Genomic DNA, 8,313 nt, shown 5'->3' with positions numbered 1-8,313 from the left:
TAGAGAGTTTTCATCTGTATTTTTCGTAGCTGTCTACATACCACCACAGACCGATGCTGGCACTAAGATCACACTCAATGAGCTGTATACCGCCATAAGCAAACAGGAAAACGCTCATCCAGAGGAGGCGCTCCTAGTGGCCGGGGACTTTAATGCAGGGAAACTTAAATCAGTTTTACCTCGTTTCTATCAGCATGATAAATGTGCAACCAGAGGGAAAAAAAATGATAGAGCGACTTTACTCCACACACAGAGACACGTACAAAGCTCTTCCTCGCCCTCCATTTGGCAAATCTGACCATAATTCCATCCTCCTGATTCCTGCTTACAAGCAAAAATTAAAGCAGGAAGCACCAGTGATTCAGTCTATAAAAAAGTGGTCAGATGAAGCAGATGCTAAACTACAGGACTGTTTTGCTAGCACAGACTGGAATATGTTTAGGGACTCTTCCGATGGCATTGAGGTGTACACCACATCAGTCACTGGCTTTATCAATAAGTGCATCGAGGACGTCAGTCCTCATGGATTACAGGCAACATTCGCACTGAGATAAAGGGTAGAGCTGCCGCTTTCAAGGAGTGGGACTCTAACCTGGAAGCTTAGAAGATATCCCGCTATACCCTCTGACGAACCATCAAACAGGCAAAGCGTCAATACAGGACTAAGATTGAATCATACTACACCGGCTAAGACGCTTGTCGGATGTGACAGGGTTTGCAAACTATTACAGACTACAAAGGGAAGCACAGCCGAGAGCTGCCCAGTGACACAAGCCAACCAGATGAGCGAAATAACTTCTATGCTCGCTTTGAGGCAAGTTACACTGAAACATGCATGAGAGCATCAGCTGTTCCGGACGACTGTGTGATCACGCCATCTGCATCCGATGTTAGTAAGACTTTTAAACAGGTCAACATTCACAAGGCCACAGAGCCAGACGGATTACCAGGATGTGTACTCTGAGCATGCGCTGACCAATTGGCAAGTGTCTTCACTGACATTTTCAACCTCTCCCTGTCTGAGTCTGTAATACCAACATGTTTCAAGCAGACCACCATAGTCCCTGTGCCCAAAACACTAAGGTAACCTGCCTAAATGACTACCGACCCATAGCACTTACGTCTGTAGCCATGAAATGCTTTGAAAGGCTGATCAAAGCTCACATCAACACCATTATCCCAGAAACCCTAGACTCACTCCAATTTGTATACCGCACCAACAGATAGACAGATGATGCAATCTCTATTGCACTTCACACTGCGCTTTCACACCTGGAAAAAGGAACACCTATGTGAGAATGCTATTCATTTACTACAGCTACAGCGCAGCACCATAGTGCCCTCAAAGCTCATCGCTAATCGCTAAGCTAAGGCCCCTGGGACTAAACACCTCCCTCTGCAACTGGATCCTGGACTTCCTGATGGGCCACCCCCAGGTGGTAAGGGTCTGCCACGCTGATCCTCAACACAGGGGCCCCTCAGGGGTGCGTGCTCAGTCCCCTCCTGTACTCCCTATTCACTCATGACTGCATGGCCAGGCACGACTCCAACACCATCATCAAGTTTGCTGATGACTCAACAGTGGTAGACCTGAACACAGACAACAATGAGACAGCCTATAGGGAGAGAGGTCAATGACCTGACTGTGTGGTGCAAGGACAGCAGCCTCTCCCTCAACGTGGTCAAGATAAAGGAGATGATTGTGGACTACAAGAAGAGGATTACCGAACACAACCCCATTCTCATTGACGGGGCTGTAGTGGAGCAGGTTGAGAGCTTCAAGTTCCTTGGCGTCCACATCACCAACAAGCTAACATGGCCCAAGCACACCAAGATGTTCTGAAGAGGGCACAACAAAACCTATTCCCTCTCAGGAGACTGAAAAGATTTGGCATGGGTCCTCAGATCCTCAAAAGGTTTTACAGCTGCACCATCGAGAGCATCCTGACTGCTTGCATCACTGCCTGGTATGGAAACTGCTCGGCCTCCGACCGCAAGGCACATCACCGGGCCAAGCTTCCTGCCATCCATGAACTCTATACCAGGCGGTGTCAGAGGAAGGCCCTAAGAATTGGCAAACACTCCAGCCACCCTAGACATAGACTGTTCTCTCTGCTACTGCACGGCAAGCGGTACTGGAGCACCAAGTCTAGGTCCAAGAGGCTTCTAAACTGCTTCTACCCCCAAGCCATAAGGCTCCTGAACAGCTAATCAAATGACTGCCACCCCTTCTACTCTATGGCTACCTCCCTTTCTACTCTGCTGCTACTCTCTGTTATTATCTATGCATAGTCACTTTAATAACTCTACCTACATGTACATATCACCTCAATTATCTCGACACCGGTGCCCCCGCACATTGACTCTGTTCCGGTACCCGCTGTATATAGCCCCGCTATTGTTATTTACATCTGCTCTTTAATTTTTTGCTATTCTTATCTTGTACTTTTTGGGGGGGTATTTTCTTAAACTGCATTGTTGGTTAAGGGCTTGTAAGTAAGCATTTCACCCTAAGATCTACTACACCTGTTGTATTCAGCGCATGTGACAATTAACATTTGATTTGATTTGAATTTATTGTGTTAAATGAGGACTCTCTTCCTGGTTACACTAGTGACCTATTCCCCCTCCGCATCCCATTAAGGCGGAGGTATTGCTAAAATTTATGACCTCAAATTTGAATTTACGGAATAAACATGACTGCGTTTTCGTCTTTTAAGCTTCTAGTCATGAAAACTATGCCGCCTACTCAATCACTTCCAACATGTCTCCAAACCTACACATCGCCATAGTCATACCCTGGATCTAGTTTTGTCCCATGGAATAAATATTGTGGATCTAAATGTTTTTCCTCATAATCTTGGACTATTGGACCACCATGTTATCACGTTTTAAATAGCAACAAATAATCTGCTCAAACCCCAACCAAAGATTATTAAAAACTATGATATAAATTCTCTGACAACCCAAAGATTCCTAAATGCCCTTCCAGACTCCCTCCACCTACCCAAAGTATTCAGTACAAAAATCAGTTAACCACCTAACCAAGGATCTAAATTGAACCTTTTCGTAATACCCAGAACTGCCAGGACATAGGATTTCTTTAATCCTGTATCTTTCGACACATTCACAAAAATAGTAATGGCCTCTAAACCTTCCAGCTGCCTACTGGACCCTATTCCAACTAAACTACTGAAAGAGCTACTTCCTGTGCTTGACCCTCCTATGTTGAACATAATAAACATCTCCCTATTCTTTTCGATGTATACCAAACTCACCATAAAATAAAATATAAAGCCTCTCCTGCAAAAGCCAAACTTTATGTATACAAAATGCTCCTGTTAGGTTTTCGACCCCATCATAGTACTGAGAATGCACTCATGAAGGTGGTAAATTAAATGACATTTTAATGGTGTCAGACCAAGGCTCTGCATCTATCCTCGTGCTCCTAGACCTTAGTGCCACTTTTGACACCATCGATCACCACATTCTTTTGGAGAGATTGGAAACCCTAATTGGTCTACACAGACAAGTTCTGTCCTTGTTTAGATCTTATCTGTCGGAAAGTTATCAGTTTGTCTCTGTGGGTGGTTTGTCCTCTGACAAATCAATGGTCAGTTTTGGTGTTCCTCAAGGTTTTAGGACAACTATTGTTTTCACCATATATTCTACCTCTTGGTGATGTCATTCGGAAACACAATGTCAACTTTCATTGCTATGCGGACGACACAATTGCCTACCCTGGAAACCTGTGTTTCAGACTACTGCAATGCTCTACTCTCCGTCTATCTGGATAAAGCACTAAATTAACTTTACTTAGTACTAAATACGGCAGCTAGAATCTTGACTAGAACAAAAACATTATATCATATTACTCCAGTGCTAGTCTCTCTACACTGGTTTCCTGTTAAGGCAATGGCTGATTTCAAGGTTTTACTGCTGACCTACAAAACATTACAAGGACTTGTTCCTACCTATCTCTCCGATTTGGTCCTGCCGTACATACCTACACGTACGCTATGGTCACCATACGCAGGCCTCCTAATTGTCCCTAGAATTTCTAAGCAAACAGTTGGAGGCAGGGCTTTCTCCTATAGAGATCCATTTTTATGGAATGGTCTGCTTATCCATGTGAGAGATGCAGACTAGGTCTCTACCTTTAAGTTTTTACTAATCTCTTCAGTAGGTCTTATGATTGAGTATAGTTCTGTCCGGTTTTGCACCCCCTCTGGCTCTTGTGGTGGACAAGAGTTTTGTGGGCTATACTCAGCCTTGTCTCAGTGTAGTAAATTGGTGATCTGTTGATATCCCTTCAGTGGTGTGGGGGCTGTGCTTTAGCAAACTTGGTGGGATTATATCCTGCCTGGTTGGCCCTGTTCACCAGATGTGCTACCTTGTCGTGCTGCTGCTCCAGTTTCAACTGTTCTGCTTGCGGCTATGGAATACTGACCTGTTCACTGGACGTGATACGTTGTCCCCGACCTGCTGTTTTCGACCCTCTCTCGCCCTTTCTCTCTCCCTCTCTACCGCACAGGCTGTCTCCACCTCTGAGTTTTCGGCAATGGAAAGCCAACTGAAATGTACTACTGAGGTACTGACCTGTTACACCCTCTACAACTACTGTGTTTATTATTTGACCCTGCTGGTCATCTATGAACGTTTAAACATCTTGAAGATTGATCTGGCCTTTTAATGGCCATGTACTCTTGTAATTTCCACCCGGCACAACCAAAAGAGGACTGGCCACCCCTCAGAGCCAAGGTTTCTTCCTAGGTTCATGTCTTTTAAACTGAGTTTTTCCTAGCCACTGTACTTCTACATCTGCATTGCTTGCTGTTTGGGGTTTTAGGTTGGGTTTCTGTAGATGCACTTTGTGACATCTGCTCATGCAAAAAGGGCTTTATAAATACATTTGATTGATTGAAATGTCAGCAAACATGAATACATACAGTACCAGTCAAAAGTTTGGACACACCTACTCATTCAAGGGTTTTTGTTTATTTATACAATGTTCCACATTGTAGAATAATAGTGAAGACATCTACACTATGAAATAACACAAATGGAATCATGTAATAACCAAAAAAGTGTTTTATAAAAAATATATTTTATAATCTTCAAAGTAGCCACCCTTTGCCTTGATGACAGCTTTGCACACTCTTGGCATTCTCTGAACCAGCTTCACCTGGAATGCTTTTCCAACAGTCTTGAAGGAGTTCCCAAATATGCTGAGCACTTGTTGGCTGCTTTTCCTTCACTCTGTGGTCCAACTCATCCCAAACCATCTCAAGGGAGCATGATTATCCACAATAGTATTGAAGACATCTGCAAAAAGGCTGAAAGATAAATCAGGTTCAGGGATAGCGGAAATATAATCAAGATCACATGTAAAAAACCCTGTTCACTGTAGTTTTTAAATAGCCTCTTTGTGATGACACAAGGCTCAGATTTGTGTATTCTCACATCTCTAACACAAACAACTGGGTAATGGTCTCTAGTGTCTTGCGTGAAGACACCAGTAGAAACACACTGAGTATACCAAACATTAGCAACAGCTTCTTAATATTGAGTTGCACCTCCCTTTTTACCACAGAACAGCCTCAATTCGCCAGAACACGGACTCTACAAATTCTTGATACACATGAGAAACTGTTGAGCGTGATAAACCAAGCAGCGTTGCAGTAGTTGAAACAAACAGGTGCGCCTGGCACCTACTACCATACCTTGTTCAAATTCACTTAAATATTTTTGTCTTGCCCACACATACACAATCCATGTCTCAATTGTTTCAAGGCTTAAAAATCATTCTTTAACCTCTCTCCTCTCCTTCATCTCCACTGATTGAAGTGGATTTAACATGTGACATCAATGAGGGATCATAGCTTTCACCTGGTCAGTCTGTGTCATGAAAAGTCCTTAATGTTTTGTATACTATGTATATTTCTCTGGGGTATTTTTTCAAATAAGATCAATCAGAGTTGACTTTGAAGGATCTTTAGGGTTGGGCCGTGTAGGCTTAGTTACCAGCTGGGTTAGGTTTAGTCAGGTTTTTCATCATTATACGTCTTTTAGATTGTCTGAAGCCTGCATTTACAAATCATAATTTAGGTCACCCAGGATGATAACTTCTGACTTAGTAAAAGAAGACAAGAAACTAGTTAACTCCTCAAGTGCACAAAGGTTAGCCGAGGGAGGACGATAGACCCGTATAACAGTTATGGATAAATTTTTCCCCAGACAAAGGCTTGAAGATAGGAGCAAAAAAAGTTGGCAGAGGTAAATGAATTTCAGTTAATAAGAAACAGGAAATATGTTTTATACGAATGGCCACTCCACCACCTCTACCCTCTCTGTCAGTGCTGAACACATTATAACCCTCAATGTTAAAGCTGCAATATGGCACTTTCTGGGCAACCCGACCAACTTCACATGTTTATTATAGTTCTGTAATGCTCATTGAAAGCAAGTCTAAGAAGCGGTAGATCTGTTCCATGTTTTGTTTTTTGAGTCTTTTACTTTGGGTTTTGTACACCAGCTTCAAAACAGCTGAAAATACAATATTTTGGGTTTTGTAAAATATATTTCACACGGGTTTAGATAGTACAATTATTCTCTATATTATACTTGCTTGTTTTGTCACATAAACTTATATTAGGTGAACTATTAGAATTTAGCAACCAGGAAATGGCAGAGCTATTTCTGCATAGTGCATCTTTAATATCAGAGTCCAGAATATCCCAAGAGTTCCAAGTTTCAGTCAATACCAGAGTGTCTGGGTTCATCTGCATAGCCCAGATCTTGATGTAATCTAGTTTAGGAAGTACAGTCCTAATGTTCAGATGCATCAACCCAAGTCCTTTATGATTTTTAAAGTCACAAGAAATGTCCAACTTTCAGTAGGCGGTTGCAGGCCCTGTCTGATGGTTGATGTTGATATAGTTGGTATGGCTATAAGAGTGTATAGAACTGCACCATTTGGTCTATCCCTAGTAGCAATAGAGGAAGGAGTAGAAATGGGAATGACTTTTCCAAGGTTAGAACCATAGGGCCCTGAGGCCGCAGCCAATGTCAATATGAGGAACTCTCAGAGTAACCAATGATGGAATGTTATAAACTGAACTACATGGGTTTTGGTTGCTATCGTGCAATAGCCCAAGCCCTCTACGTGATTTGAAATCCGAGGGGGTACTCAAGTTTATGGAATTCACATTGCACTGGGTGAGAAGACTACAGATCTAAGAGTGGAATTCAAAGGAATGGGTACAAGATTACAACTGACAACACCCCTGGCAGTATAGACAGTATAGACAACACCCCTGGCAGTATAGACAGTATAGACAACACCCCTGGCAGTATAGACAGTATAGACAACACCCCTGGCAGTATAGACAATATAGACAACACCCCTGGCAGTATAGACAGTATAGACAACACCCCTGGCAGTATAGACAATATAGACAACACCCCTGGCAGTATAGACAATATAGACAACACCCCTGGCAGTATAGACAGTATAGACAACACCCCTGGCAGTATCAACAATATAGACAACACCCCTGGCAGTATCAACAATATAGACAACACCCCTGGCAGTATAGACAATATAGACAACACCCCTGGCAGTATAGACAGTATAGACAACACCCCTGGCAGTATAGACAGTATAGACAACACCCCTGACAGTATAGACAACACCCCTGGCAGTATAGGCAACAATACGGCCATGACGCTTACAAAGGATGGGAGGTATTACCTGAGCGGGGCTTAGTTTGTCTCTGAGTCAATATTATAAAATAATATACAGTGTATATATTGACTAGATACTCAAGTGGTCAGTCTAACAATGAAATAAGCGTCTTAAAAAATGGATGACTGTCTGGAGCCGGCAAGACCAAGTGGGACCATTCTAGTCAATGAGAGGGCAGACACGCTGTGAACAATGGGCACAACTCAGATATAATGTGTTTTTTCTCAAAGTTGCCGGGATGTCACGTATCCTACTTACATCAGTACACTCGTAACAACCTAAACATTACTCAACTTCTACTTGATCAAATAAGCCGCACATAGCAACTAAGCCATTCATTTGTTTGTTAACTAAATTCAACACTCTCATTGACCTCCATACAAAAACTCCTCGCTTGGTGAGCGGAAAAAGCGTCACCTGCTGGAGAACACCGATTTTGGGCCCAGTTATCCCTCTCGCTTCGCCTCTTCCTCTCTGCCCCAATGTTTAACCCAGAAGGCTCAGACTTTTGTTTCCATGTATGCAGGACATGTCTCAAATTCAAATTAGTATCATGTTACCTTTGG

This window comes from Oncorhynchus kisutch, linkage group LG20, assembly GCF_002021735.2.
Source record: "Oncorhynchus kisutch isolate 150728-3 linkage group LG20, Okis_V2, whole genome shotgun sequence".
NCBI classification, from domain to species: domain Eukaryota; kingdom Metazoa; phylum Chordata; class Actinopteri; order Salmoniformes; family Salmonidae; genus Oncorhynchus; species Oncorhynchus kisutch.
The sequence above is the reverse complement of the archived record's forward strand: the minus strand, read 5'-3'. Positions refer to the sequence as shown.